At 38.8% G+C, this 26,413-nt stretch overlaps 1 long non-coding RNA gene across 6 annotated transcripts in view; it reads right to left on the reverse strand.

The window, feature by feature from the left end:
• LOC110255513 (uncharacterized) overlaps positions 1 to 26,413 on the reverse strand; it is a 468,258-nt gene that overhangs the window by 368,253 nt on the left and 73,592 nt on the right. Inside the window, exon 3 of one of the 6 annotated variants that reach the window (XR_014816301.1) lies at positions 20,875 to 22,267. The exons of the other annotated variants lie outside the window; for them this stretch is intronic. This is a non-coding gene — a long non-coding RNA (uncharacterized LOC110255513). Of the gene's footprint in view, positions 1 to 20,874; positions 22,268 to 26,413 lie in introns of those variants that run through there. 6 annotated transcript variants of the gene reach the window in all.

Raw genomic sequence — 26,413 nt, forward strand, 5'->3', positions numbered from 1 at the left:
GATCCAGCAATCCCACTCCTGGGCATATATTCAGACCAAACTATAATTCAAGAAGATACATGTACCCACAAGTTCACTGGAGCACTACTCACAATAGCCAAGACATGGAAAAAAATCTAACTGTCCACTGACAGATGAATGGTTTAAGAAGATGTGGTACATACTTAGAGTACTACTCAGCCACTAAAAATAACCAAATACTTCCTACTGCCATTCACAATAACATGGTTACAACTAGAGAGTCTCACACTAAGTGAAAGTAAGTCAGAAAATGACAAATACCATATGACAGCACATATGTTTAACTTAGAATATGGCATAAATGAACCAATATACAAAACAGAAACAGACTTATAGAAAACAGTCTTGAGGTTGCCATGGGAGAGGGGAGGTGGGATGAGCGTGGAGCATGGGGTTGGTAGATGCAAACTATTACATTTAGAATGGATAAGTAATGAGGTCCTACTGTATAGCAAAAGAAACTATATCCAGTCTCTTGGGATAGACCATGATGGAAAAAAATCTAAGACAAAGAATGTGTGTTTGTGTGTGTGTGTGAGACAGGGACACTATGCTATATAGCAGAAACTGACACAACACTGTAAATTAACTATACCCTAATAAACATGAAATTTAAAAAAATAATAAGGTAGAGCAAAGCCCAAATCCAGGGCACTGGCAATATAATGTGCCCTCGAGGTTAAGATCAAATTAAGACAGTGGCTGCAAGACTTCTTTAAGACTTCAGAAGCATGTATGGTGGTGTCTCATAGACACACTCAGCTAAGCAAAAAAGTTTCTAAGGATCCTTCAGGCATTGTACAAAAGTACTCTGACTTGCAGCTCAAAGTGGAGAGTCCTACCTCAAAGAGATTTCTAGGTGTGCCTTTGTATAATACACTGAACCTCCAAAAAGTTCCTTAGAAAACTTACAAAAAATTTTAAGATAATTTTACCAATTAAGCCCAAGTTTTGACTAAAATGCACAGAAAGAGAACAAAAAATGTCCATGGTCATAAAGAAGGCTGAGAAAGCTACTCGGCTGAAAAATAAGACCCTTTCCTAAGGATGTCTCAGAGATTATAGCCCAAATTCTAGAGGAATCAAAACCTGCAGAGAATCAATCACTTGGTTATTTTTTAGACTCTATTGCTCCTTGAAATCCCCTAAGTAGTCATACATGTCCTTTAATTCAGCTTTATTACAATGTCCTTTAATTATATATTATAGTCATTTTAAAATTTGTTGATAATTTCAACATTTTGGCCATCCAAGGGTCTGTTTCTATTGATTCTTTTTCTCTTTATTATGTGTCACATGTTTTTGCTTCTTCTATTGTCTCATAATTCTTCATTAGGCCAGACACTGTGTTTTAAAATGAGATGGAAAAGTAAATATTTACTCAGAAAATATTTCATCTCTTCTTCTGTCAGGCTGCTATTGTAAGGGTCTCTTTCCACCTCATCTGTATTAAACTGGGCTTTGTTGCAGCTATAATTGGATTCAGTTTACAAGTGGATTTAAATATTTTGAGTACAGGATTAGACATTTCCTTTTGCATAACTTGGAATCTGAGCACAAGGGAGACTACATATATACTTTGTACCCCAATGGTCTCAACTTGACAGATCTCTGTCCTGTAGCCTGACTACTAGGATTGGGGTCACTGAAGAGTTCTCTTTTCTTTCTAGCCCCAGCTCTGACTTTCTGTAGCTCAGGAGCTCTCTCTGTACTATGAGGCCCTGTGTGCAGTATATTTGAAGGACAGTAGTAATAGATTCAGTAAAGACCTAAAGTTTCTAAGAGGGATATTTTTTCCACATTTGTGTCTCTTCCCTTCAGGGAGCATATTCAGTGCATTCGGTGGAGAGCTAGTGAGAGATTCAGTGAGCCTTAGAAAGATTTCCAGAAGTTTGCCTGCCTTGATGACAACATTCAGTGGGACACTCCCTTGCACTCAGGAAAGGCCCAGTGTAGGAGGGGAATTTGTTCAGTTCACCTTCCCTCCTCCAGCCCTCATCAGGCCACCACACTGTACTTGGAGAAGACCCTAATGCTTCCCAGCTGACTTTCTGTCAGCATGCTTGCCCAGTTCTTTCCCTGCGCACTGAGTAAAGACTGAAAATGGAGTTGACAGGTGGGCACTGACATGCCCTGTGACTGAGGACACACCATCACACCAACTCCCATGTGGTCATTAAAATTCATGAACAGTTATCTTTGTTTCTCTTCACCCCATCTATGGTGCAGTCCTCCCATTCCCACTGTTCTTCCAGTGATGAATGCAGCCATGTGTCTCCTTTCTCTTCAAAAATAACTCATTTGGTTTTCTTTGCATCTTCAGCTCTGTAATGAGTTTTTATAAATTATGGTTTTATGTCTTGCCCAATTTGTTCTTGTTGGTCAATTAAAAAAAGAAGCTGGTAGTTCCCACTGTGGCTCTGTGGTAACAAACTAGACTAGTATCCATGAGGATGAAGATGTGATCCCTCGCCTCGCTGAGTGGATTAAGAATCCAGTGTTGCTGTGAGCTGTGGTGTAGGTCGCAGATCCAACTCAGATCTGGTGTTGCTGTGGCTGTGGCATAGGCTGGCAGCTGCAGCTCCTATTTAACCCCTAACTTGGGAACTTCAATATGCCACCAATGCATACCTAAAAAAAAAAAAAAAAAAGATAAGAAAAAAGAAAAGAAAGAAGTGACAATATTTTCAGACTTACTATTGACTTAGTGAGTTTCACTTTTTTTTTTTTTCAAAACTCAGGTTCTCTATCAGTATGGCAGATGCCACCTACATTTCAAAGGCTGTAAGGATTAAGTAGAAAACAGCACTAAAATACTTTAAATGGGGAAGGGAGTGAAATGCTTGTTTTGATTTAGATACATCCCACCTACTTGTTTACTCCATCTCCCTCATTCACTCTACTAACAGCTCTGCTATTTTTTTAAAAAGGCAGTTACTCCATAGTGCCATGCTCTCTATCCTCTGAACACACTGCTCTCTTTGCCAGGAACTTCCTCTTCCCTCTTTTATGCCTTGCTAATGCTTAGTTTATATATTATTTCTTCCAGGAAACTTTCCCTGCTCCCAGCCCCTCCAGTTAATTATTTCCCCATCAGAGAATTTATCATTTTGTATTATTATGGTTTATTTTTATGTATACATTCCTCATTGGACATTTAAGTCTTCTGAAAGCAGGAATTAGGCATGTCTTACGAATGGCTACATAACAGAATTTAACAATCTGTATACAATGGCACATAAGCAGTATTTGTTCATAAATGAGCAAATGATTAAATGAGTAACTCACTCTGAATAGTCCTATTTCTTCATTTAAAAAAATACTGACCATATACCTACTAAGTACATAGCATTATGCTAGGTACTTTTTGAGCAGCCATGTATAGCAATATACAGCAGCCAGCCTCAACAAACTTACATCTAGCTGGCAAGAACAGAAAACACACAGGAAAAGCCAAACAACATTTGAATACTCAATAAAAATAAGATGGTCCCATAGAAAAGAAACAATTTCAATCAACAAAGATAAGATCAACTATTTGAATACTACCAATGTGGCCGATAGAAGAAAAGGACATAAAATCTGAGAACAAGCCTTTATGTTTGGCAGTTTGGGGGTTAAGAGTAAACTTTGAGAGAGGAACGTCTGAACGTGGTGGCAATGGAAGCCAGATTGCAGGGCATTTGGAGGGAAATAGTGAAGATGCCCAGTCCGTGGGTGGAGCTCACATATTCAAGACGTTTGGCAAGGAGAGAACTGAAGACCATTCTTTTGGAGGCATTAGATCAAACTGGTTTAAAGGCAGATGGGAAGGATTCCACAGAGAGGAAGAGTTTTAAAATGCTCAAGAAAGGCGCAAGACCTGATAGAACATCACTAAAGACGGATATTGGTACCAACACTACCTACTGGGACCAAGAGTGAGCCTAGGAAAAAGAGACACCTCCTTCTCCAAGACAGGAGGAGAGTGAAGACAGAGACTTCGGAGAAGCAGGTGGAGAAGAAGAAACTGCCAGGTGGGTTTCATAGTCTTAGGAATACATAAAGCAAGACTATTTGCTGAGAGGGCAAGAGGACTGCTAATGTGCGAAACTTAAGGAGAAGGGAGGGCGGTTAAAAGAGCTAGTCCAGTATGTCCTCGTGTTCAGCAAACAGGGCAAATAAATATATGAGGGAAACCTGACATAAAGCCTTCCACTGTGATGGGGCTGATTTATTCCAGACAGGCTCATGTAGAACACTTATAGGGTGGGCGAAGTCACATTCAAGTGCATCCTATGGTACAGCAGTGGAGGAAGGAAGGAAAATGAACCCCAGAGGAATGTTGCATCAGATCCCAAGATAGATGAGCTCAAAAGAGAGAGACCATATGCCTAAACTTGGTAGAGACCAAGTTGCATAGAGAAGACAAGAACAGGAGTTCAGGAGCTAACACAGAAATGAAGACAGGCATCAGAGTTCTAGGGCAGTTCAGTGAACTCTGCTATTTCATAACACCCAAGGCTGTTTGGCTCTATTCTTACCAAGCTGTCCACAATTGCAGGCACTTTCTTCCTAGAGCATTTTCAAGGTATGCTTGGCCTTTGGCATCAACAAGCAAGCAGGTGGCACCAGAGAAATGTGTCACAACCAGCAGGGCTCAAGGTCAAAGTCAGAACTCCAGCACAAGACACATTTACAATCCTGTCAAAAACTAACACACTAAGCTATTACCAAAGCAGAACTGGCACAGAGGGAATGAGTCAAAAGTTTTACACTAGAGATGAGATTCACCCTCATCATTAGTTCTTGAGGAAAAGGTAAAATCGATCATTTATTAGAATTGGGGACTAGGAGGTGATAGGGACTTAAAAGTAGAACACATCTTGGGCCTCTCTGCTAACCCATCACAAAGGTCAGGTTATGTTCATTTCTCTTACCACCATCGACATGAGTTCTAGAAACTCCAAAAGGGTTGAACCAGAAGTGCGGAGGCTCAGGACATGGTGCAAATGGGTTTGGATACAGAATCCCAGGAAACCTGGTTGGCCAGGGTAAAGCTGCCTAAGACTCATGATCTAGGCCTACAACCGCAAAGCCTGGGGGAGTGGAAATAATCACCCCCCAAAACATGCAGAAGTGAAAAACTAGTGGCCCAAATTAGGTCGACACCAAGCTGTGCCTGAAAAGAGAACTGTAGACTATGGCAATGAGAGAGCAGAAAGTCAGAAATGTTTGCATTGAAAGGAAGGCAAATGCATTTACACGGTAAGGATCTAGAATACAGAGGCAGGCTTGGAAAGGTGTTTCAGAGGATCGAGCTGAGGAAATATGCTTCCTAGAGCCGAGACATGAAGCTATAAATAAGGTGGGATAATTGTGACCACCCACAAAGAATTCTCTGCCCCCAATTTTAAAGGCCTGTGCTGAGCCTTAAAATCAGGAGGCCTCCATAGGGGTCTATCATGTAGGAATCAAAAGGACACAAAGGATTCAGTATAAAGTAGCTTCTTCAGTGCAGTCATGTAGTGTATTACTGCACCTGGGCTGTATTCTGAGAGAATGTGAAATTGAAACTGGGGGGGGGCTGACAGAGTTAACAATTGAAATGTGCAGTGGGCAAATGCCATTTTCTGCTGTCAAGTAACCAATCTTTTTCCTTGTGAGGAAATATCCTACCACCTGTGTGTATGTGATCTTGGGCGTGAGTGATTCACAGGGCTTTCCGCTACCATCTTCTGTTATGGACATTGAAAGGAACAACATCCTCATTTTTCCAATACTTTGCCATCCTAGGAAGTGGGCACTTGGCCCTACGCTCGGCCCATCAGAATCCAGGACTTTGAATCTTGAACACCTAAGGCAAGGATGTGGGGATTCGTGGAGGCTTTTGTGGGAGTAATAGAATCCTTGGTTCCTTCTAATTTTCTAAGCTGGTCCCCATTTTATCAATTCTCTGGGCAATTAATATCCTTTCAATAAATGCCATTTTCTGCTTAATACTATCAGAGATGGTTTCTGTCACTTGTAATCATAACCACTGGCTGAAACATAGTGTGGTAGATGGTCAGAAGGATTTAATTGTCAGAAAGGAAAACAGTGGAGTTCCCATTGTGGCACAGCAGCCTGGCTCACCACAGAGAAGCAGGTTCTATCCCCGACCTGGCACAGTGGGTTAAAGGATCTGGCTTGCCACAGCTGCAGTATAGATCAGAGCTGTGTTTCAGATTCAATCCCTGGCCCAGGAACAGCCATATGCCCAAGGTGCAGCCATTTAAAAAAAAGAAAGAAAGAAAAGAAAGGGCAATATTGATGTCATTGATGTAACTGCCCTTGAGAGAGAGATTAGGCTAGAAGTCAAGGACAAAGAGAAAAATGCTACTGGTTGAGGTGAAACCAAGGAGTCCAAAGGTAAGAAAGTTGTTGGTGTCAATGGGTTTCAGAGAGAGCGGGACCAGATATAAGCTAGTGGTAGCTTTGGAAAGAATGAGGCACTGGGAACATGCAGAGTGTACCACCTAGTAAAGCAAAGAAAATTACATCAACAATCACCATAAACCATGCCAAATGTCATCATTAAGAATATGAGCTTTGGAGCAAAAGTATCTGCAGTCAAATCTCACCCCACTGAAGTTATATGCATTATCTGCACCTGAATCCTTTCTCTGTAAAATGGGGGTAGTAATATATACATGGAAAACAACTCAAATAGTGCAGAAAACCTAGCATATATTCCAATAACATTTATAGGGAATGTAAAGTGTTCTATGGGAGCACAAAGCCATTCATTTAACCTAGTCTTGGAACAGGGGCAGAAGTTAGTGATAACCAGTAAAGTAACATTTAAACTAAGACCTGAAAAAGAAGTAACAATAACAATAGTAGTAATCATTACTAACTTTCATTGAATGCTTTCCATATGCCAAGAATATTATCTCCTTTATTCCTCACAAGAGTTCAGGGAGATAGACACCGTTATTGCCCCTATGGTTTGCAAGAACTTGCCACTCAGAAAATATATGTGCCTAAACCAAGAGCACTACTAACTAGGACATGGGTAAATAAAAACTGGGAGAAAGGCAAATGATCAGCATAGGTGAGAACCTCAAACTTCTGATCTGCAGTTGTGCAAAACTGCTCATTGCCTAGTCCCTGCCTTCACCCTACAGACTGGAGGTATGTCTTTGCCCACAAACATTCTCAGTCTTATAGCATAAGATGTTCAGAGGACATGATGCCCCAGATGAAATTTTGTTTTCCATCCCAATCTACAAGAACATGTTTCCTCATAGTGAAGAGGAACTGATGTAGTTATCGATCATGATAAAAATTAATATATTTTTAATGAGATTCATGTCAGAGAACCTCTCAAAGCTGGCTCTCAAAGAACCTGTTCAGTTTATTCCTCCTTCTAATGTGAGTGAAGAAAAAAAACATGCTAAATGCCCTCCTTCTGTTCAGAGAGAGGCCACATTTGTCCAACAGACCAATCAAAGAAATGTGTTACCATCTTGCCCAATTTGAGCTCTGACTTCATTACTAAAATACACTGTCTGCTGAGGTGGGTGACTGGGGCAGCTGTTCAACATATGCCTAAGCAACACTCAGCAGTGCTGCTAGTCCAGGAAGTGAGGGATTCTCCATCTCTTGGAAGCTGAAGGGGAAATTTTAAGTAAGCATAAAGTAATTACCCACTTGGAACCTGTCCAGGCCATGTTCAATGCAATTGAAAGCTTTCGTCCTTGATGCCAACCTTCCCCAGCTTAGGGAGGTCAGAGAACTTGAATACTTTCACCACTCTGTGCTGCAGAGACCTGATCTGCTTTGAAGATCTGTCTGAAATGCACCGAGGTCGCTGAGGGGAGGGATTACCACCTTCCCAGCCAAGGAACATCCTGTCCCCTGAGAGTTAATATCATTTCAAATGCTCTTTGGTTCATGTTAAATATTGCTGCTTTCTCTCTGCAGTAGTGTATAGAGTGGCTTCCATAGATATTTTCCTATTGAGCAGCACAACAACTGTGTGATACAAACAGGACATGCCCCCCCCCCCGCTTTTTTTTTCTTTTTTTTTTTTTCTTTTTTTGGTCTTCTTAGGGCTGCACATGCAGCATATGAAGTTCCCAGGTGAGGTGTCGAATTGGAGCTGCAGCTGCTGGCCTACTCCACATCTTATGGCAATGCTGGATCCTTAACCCACTGAGTGAGGCCAGGGATCAAACCCACACCCTCATGGATACTAGGTGAGTTTGTTATTGCTCAGCCACAACAAGAACTCCCAGAACACTCTTATTCCCAATTTATAGGCAAGGAAACCTGAGGATAGAGTGGGTAATTGATTCAATAAGGATGCAGTCAGGGTCTTTCGAGTTTTGTCATCTAGGCAGTGGGTGTCCTTTCTTCTTTACCTGACTTAACCTGTATGATTCTCCGACTATGATGATGAATTTTATGTGTCAATGTGACTGGACCAAGGGGTGCACCAATTAAATACTTCTGGGTGTGCCTGTGACAGTGTCTCTGGATGAGATCAATTGTTAAATGCGTGAGCTTGATAAAGCAGACTGCCCTCCCCAGGGAGGGTGGGCAGTATCCAGTATGTTTAGGGTCTGAATAAAACAAAAGATGAAGAAAGGAGGAATTTACCCCTTTTTGTTTCCTGTTTGCCTGCTTAGGCTGAGACATCAGCCTTTTCCTGCACTTGCAATGGGATTTGCAGTATCGACTCTCCCAACTCTCAGGCTATCATGTTTGGACTGGAATTACACCATTGACAATCCTGGGTGCCAGCTTGCAAATAGCAGATTATAGGACTTCTCAGCCTCTATAGTTACATAAGCCAATTCCTCATAATAAATCCTTTCATATAAATATATACTTCTATTTCTTTGATGAACCCTGATAATAAACCAACATTTTGGGACTTTCGAGCTTTCTTTTGACTACCTTAAATGCCTTCAATAAGTAGACCAAATTGTTTTTTCAATATAAAAGTCACATGAAGTAACATTTTTAAAGATATGTATTAAAGCTTCCAGATCTTAGGAAGACGGTGACTTAATACTTGCTGACTCCTTCTTCAAATTCAACCCTGGAGTATGTGAAGAAGGAGGAGGGAAATATGAATTTCTGAAGCTAATAAAAAGCATGTAAATCTCATAGGAGACAAAGATATTTTGAACTGGTAGATGGGGAGTATATTATATACGTTGACAAAAGGCTAGGAGAGGTAGCAGTGAGAAGGTATTTTGGAGAAAAGCTTTTCACCTCAGCTCTTCGCTTTCCCCACAGTTATCACCAGCCACTTGCCTGCAGAAATACTTTTACATTCCAGGTCATGCATGTTGGCAATAAAATAAGGCAGTGCAGGTAGATACTAGGTAGGGAGATACCAAAAGCAGAGGCAACCGACAAGGAACTCTTAAAAGACTACTGCTAGAACATAGGGTGATGCTATGTACATGAGGAAAAGGCACCCCTGCTGCCAGACAGGCACAGCCTCATATCGGAGTACACAGCTTATGGGTGAAGGTAGATGGCAGTGCCTGATCCCCGTATCTGGTAAGAAGGGGCTACTTGCTTAATGATGCGCAGCAGCCCTAGTCCTTTAGCATCCTGATCCCCACCCCTCCTCCAAAATCATATGCCTGGGAGAATTGTAATATTTTGAGAACAACCTATCTCTTCTCCCCAATAATTCAATTTATAGGACAAACTCTGCCCAGGGGAGTCTCCCAGGGGAGAGGCAGTAAAAGAGGAGGACACAAAGTGATTTTAGGGTGCCTGTGGCACTTAGGCCTTAGGGATGAACATACATTATTTGAAACACATCTAAATAGATGGAAAATAAAACTTAATATTTGGCCTTCCCTAGCAAGTATTACCATTAAGGTAGAATAGCTAATAGCCACAGTAGGGCATGAGCTTACAAACCCACATAACTAGAATCTAGCAAAGAAAGATAAAAACAAGATACCATACACTATCTGAACCAGAATCAGTTGAACAAACAGAAGAGTATAACATTAATAAAAGTATACTTAAGGAGATGTGGGAAGGTATTAGCAAAGCAAAGCAAGGGGAAAAAAGCCAAGTGAGGAGTTCTCTTCTGGTGCATCAGGTTAAGGATCCAGCATTGTCACTGCAATGGCTCAGGTTGCTGCTGTGGCAAGTGTTCAGTCCCTAGCCCGGGAACTTCCACATGCCTCAGATATGGCCAAGAAAGAAAAAGAAGAACCAAGTGAAACATTAGAGACGCAAAAAAAAAAAAAAAATGTAGCTGAAATGGAATAAATAAGATGGAATAAAGCTAAAGAAAAAATCAGTGAATTAGAAGGTCAGAATGAGAACTTCTTCATAAAGCAATAGGAAAGAATAGAGAAAAGATAAGAGAAAAATTTTTATACTAAGAAATATGAAGGATACAAGCAAAAGTACTAGCATCCAGAGAACAGGATTCCAGAGGAATAGGGTAGGGAAATGGAAAGGAGAAAAATGTAAAGTAATGATGAAGACAAATTTTTTAGGATTAAGAATGATAGAATTCTTCAAAATGAAAAGGCTCTTAGAGGACCAAATAGAACAGATAAGAAAAAATTCATCTCCATAGTATAGTTAAAATTAAAGAATATTAAAACTAAGAAAAAATATGTAAAGCTTCCAAAATGGAAGGGTATCTGTGGCAGATAACAAAAATCAGGCTAATCCTAGAATTTTCAAAAACACTAAAAGCAAGATGATAGTGTAACTTTTTTAATAGAGAGTGCAATATAATTTTCAAGAACCGAAGGCAAAAAGAGTTTCAAACATAAAATATTACCATTCAAATACGAGGACATGATAAAAACATTTTCAACCATATAAGACTTCAGGAGGTTGCACATGCAAAAAATCCTCACTAGGAGTTCCTGTCATGGCTTAGCAGAAAACAATCTGACTTGCATTCTTGAAGATATAGGTTTAATCCCTGGCCTTGCTCAGTGGGTTGGGGATCCAGCGTTGCCATGAGCTGTGGTAGAGGTCACAGATGTGGCTCAGATCCTGCATTGCCATGGCATAGGCCAGCAACTACAGCTCTGATTCAGTCCCTAGCCTGGAAGCCTCCCTATGCCAGGGGTGCAGCCTTAAAAAGACCAAAAAAAAAAAATCTTCACTAAAACCTTCTTGTAGGATATTCCAATAAAAAAAAAGATTTATCCACAGATGGATTAAGAAGATGTGGTATATGTATACAATGAAATACTACTACTCGGCCATAAGAAAGAATGAAACAATGTCATTTGCAGCAACATGCAACTAGACATTCTCATAATAAGTGAAGCAAGCCAGAAAGACAAGTACCATATGCTATAAGTAAGTGGAATCTAAACTACAGCACAAATGAACTTATCTACAAAACAGAAATCATCTCACAGACATAGAGAACAGACCTGTGGTTGCCAAGGTGGGAGGGAGCGGGATGGACTGGGAGTTTGGGGTTAGTGGAGGCAAACTATTACATTTAGAGCAGATAAGCTGGACTTTCAGTGTGGCTCGCAGCATGACTACTCAGTGTTGCTTCTATAGAATAAATAAGCAATGAAGTCCTTATAGCAAAGGGAACTATACCAAGTTTCTTGCGATAGAGCACGATGGAAGATAATATAAGAAAGGGAATGTATCAATGTATAACTTTTCTGTACATTAGAAATTGGCACAACATAGTACATCAACTCTACTTTTAAAAAATTAATTAAAAAGAAGTAGAAATGCTGCAAGAGATAGGCCAAGTTAGCACAATTAAGTATAATGGGGAGGGTGACAAGAAGACAGAGTAGAAAGCTCCTGGGCTCATCTCTTTCCAGGGACACACTAAAACTACTCCATGTGGAGCAAGTATCTTTTAGAATAACCTAAAGACTGGAAGAAAAGATTTTACACATCTAAGAATAAAAAGACAAATCCATACCAAAACAGATAGGAAGGCAGACACATTCTGGCTGGGATCCATAACCCCAGCTCAGTGATCCTTATGTGGGAGAAGTATCACAGCCACAGACATCCTCTCTTGAGGAGCCAAAGGCTCAAACCCCACATCAGGCTCCCCAGCCGAGAGGACCTGCACTGGAAGACAGAATGGCTATAGGAAACTGAAACTCCACTCTTCCAATGAGTAACATGCAAAATGTCACACTTCAAGTCCCAGCACAGAGGCAGCAGTTTGAAAAGTTCCTGGGTCACATTTAAAGAAAACTGACTCATTTTAGGGCCTGTGCCAGAGGAGCAGGGGTCTGTTGAAACTTTCTTTGGGTACAGAGAAATTGGCAGGTATCCGTTATTTTTGCTGATCTTCTACCTAGCTGACCCAGCACTGGCAGATGCCATTTTTTTTATCCTCCCCATCCACTTTCCAAGCATCACTAACCCACGTAGGGTTCCCCTGCAAGGCTGTACTAGCCAGTATTCCTCTAAAGAGGTCCTCCACCCCACAACTCCTGGTAGATACTCTCAGGTGAAACCAGGGCACTGCCAAAGTGGCCTCTCTTCCCCATCGCTCCTATAAGGAACCAGAGCCCCTCCAAAGTGGCTTTTGCCCCAGAGACTGAACTAGCATACCAGAGTATCCATAAGAGGTGCAGCCATGCCTTACAGCCAGTAGCACAAGAGGCCATGCCTAAACACTAACATGCATTCAGCAACTGCAACTAGGCCACAAGTAGTAGGAACATGCAGGCCACACAGGGGACATTTCTGAAATACTTGCCTCTGGTTACCAAAAGGGACTGCACTACTGGGCCCCACAGGACACCTTCTACATAAAGCCACTCCTACAAGATGGGGAAATGTAGCTGATATTCCTAATACATAGAGACAACACAGTATTAGGCAAAATTAGGAGACAAAGGAATATGTTCCAAGTGAAAGAACAAGAAAAGGTCAGGAAAAGAACTAAATAAAACAGAGATAAGCAATCTACCAGATAAAGAGTTTAAGATAATGGTCATAAAAATATTCACCAAAGTCAGAAGAATGGAAGAACACAGTGAAAATTTCAACAAGGAGATAGGAAAAAAATCAGAGCTTAAGAGTAGAGTAATGGGGAGTCCCCATCATGGCTCAGTGGAAATGAATCTGACTAGCATCCATGAGGATGCAGGTTCAGTCCCTGGCCTCACTCAGTGGGTTAAGGATCTGGCATTGCTGTGAGCTGTGGCATAGGTTGCAGACACAGCTTGGATCTGACATTGCAGTGGCTGTGAGGTAGGCCAGCAGCTATAGCTCTGATTCAACCTCTAGCCTGGGAACCTCCATATGCCACAAGAACAGTGCCCAGTAAGAACAACAAGAAAGAAGAAAAGACAACAATAAAAAATGAAGATCCTATGAGATGACATCAATCATATTAACATTCACATTTTAGGTGTCCCAGAAGGAGAAAAGAGAAATAAAGGGGTGAAAACCCTATTCGAAGAACTAATGGCAGAAAACTTCATAAACCTAGGTCATTTTTCTAACCTGAAACAAACATTCAAGTTCCGGAAGCATTCAAAGTCCCAAACAAGATGAACCAAAAGAGACCAATACCAAGACAGTATAATTAAAATCATTAAAATGTCAAAAGCTAAAGAGAAAATCTTAAAAGCAACAAGAAAAAGTGACTAGTTCCATATAAGGGAGCCTGTATTGTTGGTATTTTTTGTTATTACTATGACGTTCTTACATAAGGATCTATGAATATGCGTCTATTATACACTGATGGTCACTTAAATTTGAGCACATTCTAAGAGCACTATATTTTTACTCCCTCTCATGTTTAATGTTTGTGAAACCATATTTTACATCTTTTGTTTTTCCCTTAGGTAATTATTGAAGATATAGATGATTTTACTTTTTTGTCTTTTAATCTTCATACTAGCTATTTATGTGGTTAACCCACTACTTTTATTAGTTTGCATTTAGCAGTGAGGTTTTTTTTTCTTTTACAATTTTTATATTTCCAGTTATGGCCTTTTCGGTTTAAAGAAGTCCCTTTAAAATTTGTCTTTAAGTTGTTCAGTCGTGATGAACTCCTTTAGCTTTTGCTCATTGGTCAATTCTTCTCTCCTTCAGTCTTGAATAATAACCTTACTGGACAGAGTATTCTTGTTTCTAAGTTCTCCCCCCTCAAGCACTTTGAATGTACTTGCCACTCCCTTCAGGCCATATAAAGCTTCTGCTGAAAATTCAGTTAATAAATATATCTACAGAACATTCCATCACGGGAAAAAAAAAAAAAACACATTCTGTTGAAGTACATGTGGAATGTTCTCCAGAATAGGTCATATGCCAGGCCATGAAACAAGTCTCAAGAAATTCAAGAGGACAGAAATTCTATCAAGCACTTTGACCACAACAAAAGCAAAACTACCAATCGGTTACAGGAAGAAGTCTGCCTAAACACGTGGAGACTAAACAATAATCTACTAAAAAAATCAATGAGTCAATGAGGAAATCAAAGATGAAGACAAAATAAATTGATACACATGAAAATAAAAACGACTTTCCAAAATCAGCGGGGTGCAGCAAAAGTAGTTCTAAAAAGATAAGCTTATAGTGATAAAAGGATACATCAAGAAAAATTAAAAATATCAAATAACCTAGACTACCATTCAAAGGAATTAGATAAATATAAGAAAAAAGCCCAAAGTCAGCAGAAGAAATGAAGTAATAAAAATCAAAAAGAAAAATAAATAAAAAGATATCCTCCAAAAAGACTAGTGGAAAAGATTAATGAAATGAATAGCTGATTGTTTGAAAGGACAGACAAAATTGGTAAGCCTTTCGGAGTTCCCATCATGGTGCAGTGGTTAACGAATCCAACTAGGAACCATGAGGTTGCAGGTTTGATCCCTGACCTTGCTCAGTGGGTTAAGGATCCAGCGTTGCTGTGAGCTGTGGTGTAGGTCAAAGACATGGCTTGGATCTGGCATTGCTGTGGCAAAGGCCGGCAGCTACAGCTCTGATTAGACCCCTAGCCTGGGAACCTCCACATGCCATGAGAAGTGGCCATGGAAAAGGCAAAAAGACCAAAAAAAATTGATAAGCTTTTAGCCAGGCCCATGAAGAAAAAAGAGAAGACCAAAATAAGCCAAATAACAAACAAAAGAGGAAAAATAAAAAGTGATACCATATAGATACAAGCAATTAAAAGAGACTACTATAAACAGTTATGTGCCCAAAAACTTGGACCCTGTAGAAGAAATGCATTGATTTCTAGAAAGACAAACAGCCAGGACTGAATTGGGAAGAAATAGCCGATCTGAACAATGAATTACTAGTAAAGAAATTAAAATTCTATTAAAAAAAAAAAAAAGAAACAAGTCCAGGACCAAGAACTTCACAAAAAAATTCTATCAAACATATAAAGAGGAGCTAATATGTATTATTTTCAAATTATTCCAAAAAACTGAAGAGGAAGGAACTGTGCCAAATCCATTCTACAAGGTCTCCATTACCCTGAAACCAAAACTTAGACAAAGACACTTAAAAAAATTATGCTTCAATATCTGATGAATAAGGATACAAAATGTCTCAACAAAACATCAACAAATCAAATTCAACAATATACTAAGTGGATCATACACTCCGATCAAGTGGGATTTATTCCAGGGATGAAAAAATGGTTCAATATTCACAATCAATGTGATACACCACATTAACACAAGGATTTTTTTAAATCATCACATGATCATCTCAATAAACACAGAAAAGGCATTTGACCAAATTTAATAGCCATCAAAAATAGTATAGAGGGAACACATCTCAAAATAAAGGCCATTTACAAAAAGCCCACAGCTAACATACTCAATGGTGAAAAGTGGAAAGCTTTTACTCTAAAATTGAGAAAAAGGCAAGGATAACCACTCCCACCATTTTTTTGTTCTTTTTTAGCAACATCCGCAGCATATGGAAGTTCCCAGGCCAAGGACTAAATCCAAGCCAGAGCTACGACCTATGCCACAGGTTAAGAAACTCCAGATCATTAACGCACTGCACCAGGCCAGGGATCAAACCTCTGCTTCCACAGAGACAAGCTAGATCATTAACCCACAGCACCACAGGGGGAACTCCTCACTCCCACCATTTTTATTTAACATAGTATTTGAAGTCCTAGCCACAGCCATCAGACAAGAAAATTAAATAAAAAGTATCTAAATTGGAAGGGAAGAAGTAAAATTGTCACTATTTTCAGGTGACAAAATTCTATACAGAAAAAATCCTAAATTCACCATCAAAAATCTATTAGAACTAAAAATTGATTTCAGTAAAATTTCAGGATACCCTATTAATAAAAAAGAATCTATGGCTTTTATATACACTAACAATGAACTATCAAAATGAGAAAATTTATTTTTTTGTCTTTTTGCTTTTTTCTATGTCCACATTTGTGGTATATGGATGTTCCCAGGCTAGGGGTCTTATCAGCACTACAGCTACTGGCCTACACCACAGCCACAGAAACGTGGGATCTGAGCCCTGTCTGCAATGTACACCACAGCTCACAGCAACACCAGATCCTTAACCCACTGAGTGAGGCCAGGGATTGAACCCACAACCTCATGGTTCCTAGTCAGATTCATTAACCATTGAGCTGTGATGGGAACTCCAGAAAATTTTTTAAAACCCTGTTTACACTTATACCAAAAAACAAAAACAAACCAACAAAAAACCTAGGAATAAGTTTAACCGAGGAGGTGAAAGACCTACACTATGAATACTTTAAGACACTGATGAAAGCAATTGAAGACAACACATACAAATGGAAAGATATACCATGCTCATGGACTGGAAGTATTACTATATTGTTAAAATGTCCATACTACACAATGTACAGATCCACCTATCTAAATACCAATGACTTTTTTAAAGAACTAGAACAAATAATCTTAAAGTTTGTTTGGAGCCACCAAATAGCCAAAGCAATCTGAGAAAGAAGAAAACAAACAAACAACAACAACAACAACAAACCTGGAGATACCATACTTCCTGATTCCAAACCATGTTACAAAGCTATCATAATCAAAATGATATGGTAGTGGCACAAAAACAGGTCAGTGTAACAGAATAGAGAGCCCAGAAATAAACCTATGTGTATATGGTCCATTAATCTTTGACACAGGAGGCAATATACACTGTTCAATAAGTAGTGTTAGAAAAACTGGACAGGTACATGCAAAAGAATGAAACTGGACCACTTTCTTACAGCACACACAAAAATAAACTCAAAATGTATTAAAGATTTAGATATTATACCTGAATCCATAAAACTTCTAGAAGAAAAGGGAAGTAAACTCTTTGATACTAGTCTTAGCAAATTTTTTTTTGGATTTAACTCCACTAGCAAGGGCGATAAAACAAAATAAATAAGACTACTCAAACTAAAAAGCCTTTGAATAGCAAAAGGAAAACATCAACAAAAGTAAAAAGTCAACTACTGAATGGGAAAAGATATTTGCCAAAAATATGTCAGATAAGGGATTAATATCCAAAATATATAAAGAAATCAGACAATTCAGTATCAAAAAAAGCAATCCAGTTAAAAGCAAACCTGAAATTTGCTTTTCCTAAGAAGACATAGAGATAGCCAACAGACACAAAGAAAAAATGCTCAACAATGCGAATCATCAGGGAAGTGCCAATCAAAACCACAGTGAGATATTAACTCATCTGTTAGAATGGCAATCATCAAAAAGACAACAAATGACAAGTGTTGGCAAGAATGTAGAGAAAAGAGAATCCTCGCACTGTTAGTGGTAATGTAAACTGGTGCCGTCACTATGGAAAACACAGTGGAACTTGTTCAAAAAATTGAAATAGAATTACCCTACAATCCAGAAATTCCACTTCTAGGAATTTATCCTAAAAAAACAACAAAATAATAATTTGTGGAGTTCTCTCCTGGCACAGTATGTTATGTATCTGGCATTGTCACTGCAGTGGCTTAGGTTGCTGCTGTGCTATGGGTTCAATCCCTGGCCCAGGAATTTTCATATGCCACAAGTGCAGCAGTAATTAGAAATATATTCACCCCCATGTTCATTATAACATTGTTTACAATATCCACACCATGGACACTAAGTGTCCATCAATAGATGAATAATAAATAATTCATTCTTTATTGTGTATGTAAATATACAATGGAATGTTACCCAGCCATTAAAAATGAAATCTTGCCATTTGGGACATCTTGGACAGATCTAAACGGTATTATGCTAAGTGAAATAAGTCAGAGAAAAACAAAACACCCTATGATTTATTTATATGTGGAATCTAAAAACCAAATCATACAAGCAAGCAAAACATACAAACATACTCACAGATATAGAGAACAAACTGGTGGTTGCCAGGGGCTGGGGAAGGTGCAAGGGATGGATGAAATAAGTGCGGAGGATTAAGTTCAAACTCCCCGTTATAAAAGAAGTAAATCATAGGGAGGCAATACAGAGCATAAGCACTATAGTCGATACTGTGATAACTTAGTATGGTGATGGATGTTTACTAGACTATCATGGTGGTCATTCTGCATTGGATTTAGATGTCAAATCAATACACTGTACACCTAAAACTACATAATACTGTAGATCAACTGTACTTCAATACAAAAATTTTAATACCTTGGTAATAGCTGTTTTTCACTGTTCAAGCTCGTTCTTTGAACAGCTCAACAGAAGAAAGAGACCTCAGTAAAATTGATCAAAGATTAAAAGGAAATATACAAATAAATAAAATGCAGGAGAAAACAGCAAACAACTAGAAATACAATGGACATTCAAATGATATTGTGAGCACCTTTATATTAATAACTTTGGGACCTAGAAGAAATAGAAAATGTGAAGTGCAAAAAAAAAATTAATAGGCAAAGAAATGCTTCTAGAAAGCTAAATCTATAAGTTTCCTTGAGGCATAGTAGGTTAAGGATCCCACGTTGGCACTGCAGCAGGCTGGGTCACTGTGGGGGTATGAGCCCATCCCAGGCCCAGGAACTTCCACATGCCACAGGTGTGGCAAATAAATAAATAATGTTGAGTCTAAGTTAAAAAATTCCCCTTTAAAAAATAATTGCAATGTTCAGACTGTCTTAGAGGTGAATTCTGCCAAAATTCTAAGTATTAGCTATTTCTTAAATTAAAAAATTTTTCAAGAGACGAGAAAAAGCAAAAACCACCAGGTTAATTTCATGAAGTGTAATAATCAATCTTTAAACCAAATTAAGATAATGTAAGAAATTAAAATAATCACATTAAATGTAGATTTAAAATCTAAATAAAATTTTAGCTAATTAAACATAAAGCATCACGATGACATAGTGATTATGTAGTGTTAAAAATCTTTTCTTTGAAAAATACATATTGAAGCATTTTTGACGAAATGATAAAATGTCTGGAATTTGCTTGAAATGATCCAGTTTGAGGGATATGAAGAAGGGGCAGTAAATAAAATAAGATAGACCATGAGTTGATAATTACTGAAGTTAGGTGGTGGACAGATATGATTATATTACCTCTACTTTTTATTTTTAATTTTGCATAAGAAAAGTAAAGGAAATGATTCTATTTCACTGTTATTTCAGTATTGAAACAATGGTTTAAAATACCAGAGAAATGTATATAATCAGAGAAGTATAATGTATAGAAATATCACTATGTTGTGCACCAGAAATGGACATAGTATTGCGGTCAATCATAATTCAAAACAAACAAACTCATAGACAAAGAGATCAGATTTGTGGTTACCTGAGTGGGGAAGGGGGGATAGATGATGTCAGTTAAAAGGTATAAACTTCCAGTTATAAGATAAATAAGTCCAAGGGATATAATATACAACATGATAAATTTAATGAACACTGCTGTGTGTTATAGTTGAAAGTTGTTTAGTCTTAAGAGTTCTCTTCATAAGGAAAAAGTACTTTTCCTTTATTTTGTATATTTATGAAATGATGTTAACTAAATTTATTACGGTCATCTCATGTAAGTCAACCATTATTTTGTATGCCTTAAGCTTATACAGTGTGGTATGTCAATTGTATCTTAATAAAACTGGAAGGAAAAAATTAAAGAAATCTATAAATGTTATTCACAACAGTAAGAGACTTAAGAATAAAAGTATGATTCTCTCAACTGATGAAGAAATAGTATTTGACAAGTTTCAACACCTCCATTTGTGATGATGTATTTTTAAAAACATTATCAATCAGGAGTCCAGTCAACTTACTTAACCTTTTAAAGATCGCAGAATCTATAGCAACTGTATATTTAAAGGAGAATTTTAGGTGATTTCTCTATAAAACTAGGAGCAAGAAAAGGAAGTCATTCTTAGCACTGTAACTTTTTAACATAGTACTGGAGGTCCTAGCCAACACTATAAGGAAAAAAAAGAAGAAATAGGAGAAATAAGGTACACAGAGGCAGAGAAAAAAACTTATGATCTGAATACAGATGAAAAGAGAATGCAGCAAGTTTAGAGGGTACAAGGTCAATTTATAAAAATCAAAAAGATTTTCATATCTTAAAGACATCCGTTCTCCCCCAGTTAATCTAAAAATTCAATAAAATCTCATTCAAAATATCAATTGGAGTTTGAGAAACTCAGTAAATATTTGGAATTTTATGTGGAAAATTAAAGACCCACAAATTTTTGTCAACCCCAGAAAAATAAGTTTAAGGGATAGAAGCAGGGAGTTATTCCATCAAATACTAAAACTAGTAATAAAGGCATAGCAATGAAAACAAGGTAATATTAGCACAAGAACAAAATATGGACCATGGAATAGCATTGTTCCGTTGAGAACAATCGTAGTTCAGAGAGAGAGCCACGTATGTATGAAAACTGAATATATGACAAAGATGGCACCGCAAATCAAAGTGGAAAGAACGGTTGTTTACTGAATGAGGTTATAGTAACTATCTCATGAGATGAAGAAAACAAAGTAGACCTCTACTCAATATCTCATACAAAGCTACAAAGTGGATGGATTACAGATTTAAATTCAGTGTCTTTATGAAAGTTAAACAGAAAAAAAAAACTGCAGATTATCTAGATAGCCTAGGTGTGAAAGAGAATTTTTTTTTTAACAAAACCTAAGCACAAATCATAACCAAAAAAAAAAGATTTCCATGAAATTTAAATATTTTTCTGGTCAACAAAGGGTATCACAAAGTTAGCAATGAGATAACAGCAGATAAGGAGACTATATTTACAACATCTCAACACTCCCCCACCTAAAATTTCATCTGGAATATACAGAACTTCTGCAAGTCAACATCAAAATGCATACACACACAGATCAATTTGCAAATGAGCAAGAGATAGGAAAAATTCACATGGATGAAACCTAAATCACCACCAAATATGTGAAGACATGCTCAAAATTAGGAGTAATAAGATCATATATTAGAGAAACAAAAAGATGTCACTTTCTCTCAATTGAAATAGCAAGAATTAGAGAGCTGGTTAATGCCATGTTACTAACAGTGTGGGATTATGAACACACTTGATCTCGGCGCACAGATATTCCGTAGAGCATGGCTGGAGATGGTAAGCATTTGGAGATCATCCAAGTGCCCATTAATGGGAGACTGGATAATCAAATGGCAGAATGAGATTTATTAAGGAGCTAATATCGTTAGTATGATATTCTTCGCCTAGATAAATATGCTTCATGCAATAGGTTAGAAGCCATAGTGTGATATGTAACATGGACGGATCTGCAAACAGTGCTGATATGTATATAACGAAATATAATTTATGTAGATTGAAAATACATGTGTACAAAATATTTACATTCCAAGATAATACATCTAAACAAAGCTATGCACATTAGACATTAGAATGGTTGCCTATGGGCACAGAGAAGGAAATAGGGTAAGAGGAAGTGAATGAATGAAGTGAATGAATGAAATGAATGAATGAAATGAATGATCTTATGCAGACCAATAATCATGTATCATGAATGGAGGGTATGATTAACTTAATATTCATCAACAAATTCCCTAAATTCTTAATTACTTGTGTCAGACAGCATTCTTAAAACAGATAAACAGTAAGGAGACAAGGCAGAGCAGTTAAGAATACAAGGCAAAATCAACTATGTGCAGCAAATAATAAAAGGTTGAAAACTCTTGTTTTGATTTATAGTGTACACATTTGTTTAGTCTCTGGACCACTTTCTTCAGCAAGGCTCGAGATCCTGAAAAGCACCAGCCCTACCCATTTCTGCTTACTCTCATCCTTCTAAGTCCTTTTTGAAAGTCTGCAAAGATGAGAACAGTTTTTATGAGAGGCTGATAAGCAAATAATAATTCATACCACGAGCATTATAAAAACCTGCCATGACCCCAAAAGATTTCTCACCTTAATCCTAAATTACAAAATAAAGCTTTGGAAGCCTGAAGTCTAAAGGGGAAGTGAAAAAGGTAAAAATCTTTCATTAACTGTGAGATTGGTGACACCAATGACTGTTGCCTTTTGAAAAGAGCCTTATCCTTAGGTGTGGAGTTCAACTTTCCCATGGCTCTTTTTTCTCTTTCCTCTTCCTCCCATCATGCCCTAACACATTCAGAAAACTAGGCAGGAAGCCAAAATTGTGGAATTTGTTTTTGCCTAAGAAGACCTTCTGGTGGACTTGGGCACTTCCAGGGTTTACAGCAGCATGAAGAGCTGTCATCTCCACTGCTATGACAGCTGAGGTCTTGGCATTGACTTTTTCCTCCAGCTCTCTCCTCCCTATATGGGAGCCTTTCCACCCCTGCCATTTCCATGCTGATCCAATCTTGGTTATGTACCACATGCTTGTGTTTCCAACAAGCCTAACCTATGTAGGACCTAAGTCCCACAGTCCTGTGGCTCATAGTTGAGTTTGGACAATCAGGAATATTGGCAGGAAGCCAAAAGGGAGACAGGCATTTTCTCAGTTCCCCTCCTGAAGGGTTGCTATAGGATGACTGTGTTTCCAGAGATCTCAGCTATAGTACAACGACACCCTGCAGAAGCCTTCTTTGTCCTAGGGCTCCAGGAATCACTTGCTCTCCCAACTCCTTCTGACAGAGGGGTGGTAAAAGAGCCCCACTGCTGCTAACTCCAGGGGACTGCACTGACACGCATGGTTTTCCTTCAGCCATACCTTTAAAAATAGTTCTTTTGGAGTTCCCGTCATGGCTCAGTAGAAAAGAATCTGACTAGGACCCATGAGGATGTAGGTTCAATCCCTGGCATTGTTCATTGGGTTAAGGATCTGGTGTTGCTATGAGCTATGGTGTAGGTCACAGATGTGGCTGAGATCTGGCACTGCTGTGGCTGTGGCATAGGCCAGCAGCTTCAACTCCGATTCTACCCCTAGCCTGGGAACCTCCATATGCTGCAGGTATGGCCCTAAAAATACAAATAATAATTCTTTTAATAAAAATCTAAAATCATTGTAATTTAAGCATGCCATCTATGTCCTACTTCAACCATGACTGTCACACCCATCCTGCTCCTTATCTGGCAAAAGGGTTACAAGTTAAGTTCACTTTTTTTTGAGGGCACTTTGTAGACCCTCTGTAAACACTTGGAGTTTTCAATTTTGAGGTTGATTAGAGGCTTTTAGTGAACCAAAGTTAAAAACAATACTAGTTCAGAGCCCTGGTCTGGGACCACCCACAATATGCTGAGAAGACCGTTACGAACAGCTAAACAAAGCTTTTCCCAGTTGTTCTCAGAGCTATCATCATGTTCTGCTCCGAGACATTCTACCAGAGACTACCCTCTGTGCTTTTACAGGTTTCATTACTATTGTAACAGTTCTATGTTTCACTGCTAAGAGTTAAATAAACCTTTATCCATAAAAAGTAAATCATTGCAAATCTCTAGGCAAATGGAATGGTCTCAGCATCATAATATTAATTTATAAGACATGGGCAGCATAACTTTCATCTGCAGAGCATCTCAGATGAAAATGACATACAGGGTTAAAGAAGAGTCGGGGCAGGCTGAGAAGGAGTCAGTCTAGCCAGCAGATATACCAAATGGATATGGATAAGCTAACACACTCCTGGGCGCCAACGACTCAGGGGTGAAATACCAGAGCTGTTAACTGCTAGAGCAAGGAGTCTCAATTTAAGACAGAATAAGGAAAAAACCATCTGCCCTCAAGTGTTACATCAAGGGAGTTTAGAAGGCACAGTGCAAGGAATATAATTAAAATCACTCGGGAGAGCTCTGGAGTTTCATCTCACTGCACATAGCCTTGTCTCTTAACTACACTGTAATTTAAGGCAAGTACTGGGTACTGGTGTTATTTTTTTTTTCTCTTTTAGGGCTACACCCACAGCACATGGAGGTTCCCAGACTAGAGGTTGAATGGGAGCTGCAGCTGCCAGTCTACACCACAGCCACAGCAATGCCAGATTTGAGCCACATCCGCAACCTACACCATGGCCCACGGCAACGCTGGATCTTTAACCCATTGAGCAAGAACAGGGATCGAACCTGTGTCCTCATGGATGCTAGTCAGATTCATTTCCACTGCACCACAATGGGAACTGCCTGGTGCAACTTTTTAATATATTGTCTTCTCACTACATGAACAGTTCAGAGACCAACATGTGTGCGACAGATACACATAAGAGGTGGTATTCAAGCGTATCTACCAGCCATTCAACAAACGTGTCCTGCTATGTTCCTGGAACTGTCTGAGCATGTAGAAATGAAGGTAAATACAACAGAGTCCCTGCTCTTGCGGGGCTTGTATTACAGTCATTTACATTGTTGAGTGGGGTGAGGGAGAGAGGGAGAATAAATAATATACAAACTTTCGGGTAATATGAAGGGTTAAGAAAAAAAGGATCCAGCTAAGAATAACAGAGGGTGCAATTTTAGAAAGTTTGGACAAGGAAGCCAGTGATTAGGAAATATAGACAAATCAGATATCGTCCTCTCTGCCAAGGAAAATATTCACGCTTCTAAATACAGTGTAATTAAATAGTGTAGACTAGGTTCACTACAGGTAGACCAGACTTGAGCCTTTCCTAAAATACCTCCTGCAACTGCAGAAGGCAGCCCAGCACCTACAGTGTCTTAGAGAAAACAGTGCATTTCCAGCATCATCCCCTATGGACATGATTCTCTATCTTCTTTTGATCCTGAGATGCAATGATGGATAAAGCGCTGTAGGAAGGGATCAAGAGGAAGGTAAGTGACAGGAACAAAGTGAGTCCAGCAGGCTATCACCCGTCACAAAGAAAATAAGGATGATAGGACTTTACACAGGCTTTCCCCCACTATCTGAAAGTAGAGCGTTCCTGTGAAACCTTTTGGAAGCCAAACGGGCATAAAGTGAATAAGCAGCTAGCTTAGGACACATCTTGCTAACGGGTGCAAGTGAGATAAAGTACAGATGCTCGCAGACACATGCTGAGTGCAATTCCTGGGAAGGGTGCATGGTGGTGCTGCTCTCACTGCTTGGGATGCATGCTGCCTCCATAACAGCTTGATGAAAAATAAGTTCGGAACACTATTTTTGCTTTTCACCTTTTGACATATAAGTGAAAATACTCTTCAGATTTTTCTGTTCACGAAAACCAGTACTAAAGCAGCTCCACCGTAAAAGCAAAAAAAAAAAAAAAAAAAAAAATGGCATAAGATGAACTTTCAAAAGGTGGGAGATACCCTTATCTGCAAAGGTCTAGCCCCCAATGAAATTCTAGTGATTTCCTTTTTGGATTGCCTTTTGAAGTAATTAAATGTCGAGACATCCTTTGAGAGTATAGGGAAGCTCTCCTTGGCGTCAAGTCACAGATGGTAAAACTGAGACCCATCAACTGCCCTAACTAAGGTTAACTGACTAGCAGTAGCAAAACACAGTTAGAGCTACTGGGTATGTTACCAAAAGGAAAACATGAATTCATGCATGTGTATACAAACACACACACACACCCCACCAAGACTACTGCAGGGAAAATGAGAGAGTCTGCCTGGACTCTATAAAGTGATTATATGCAGCTAATAGTTCTTTCCCTCTCCCTCTCACTATGCTTATGAGGTCTTGCCAGAGATTGTTAATACAGTTTGAGAGACGGTATGCCAGGGTTGAAAGCACACAGGCCATTCAAAGCAACACACATTTTACAAGCACACGGAAACTATATAAATACATACATTTTATACACACACACACAGATTCACATAGCTCCCTAAGGGAGTGGCTGGGCCTGAGCAATGATGATGAAAGGGAGTAAGTAAAAGAAACCATTAAAACTTAGTTTGAATTGATGATGATAACATATATAATGAAAACAATCCTCTGTACGTGAGGTAAAAAAATCAAACACTGTCTATGATAATCAAATATACCTTCCTTGAATGTTGGCAAGTCCTCAACTTTTCTGAAACCTCATGTCCTGAGAAACAGGGATAATAA

The sequence above is a fragment of the Sus scrofa genome, chromosome 9 (genome assembly GCF_054392235.1).
Source record: "Sus scrofa isolate SSC_HxYL_T2T_F1_AM1 chromosome 9, Sscrofa_HxYL_maternal_Yorkshire_Landrace_v2.0, whole genome shotgun sequence".
NCBI lineage: Eukaryota > Metazoa > Chordata > Mammalia > Artiodactyla > Suidae > Sus > Sus scrofa.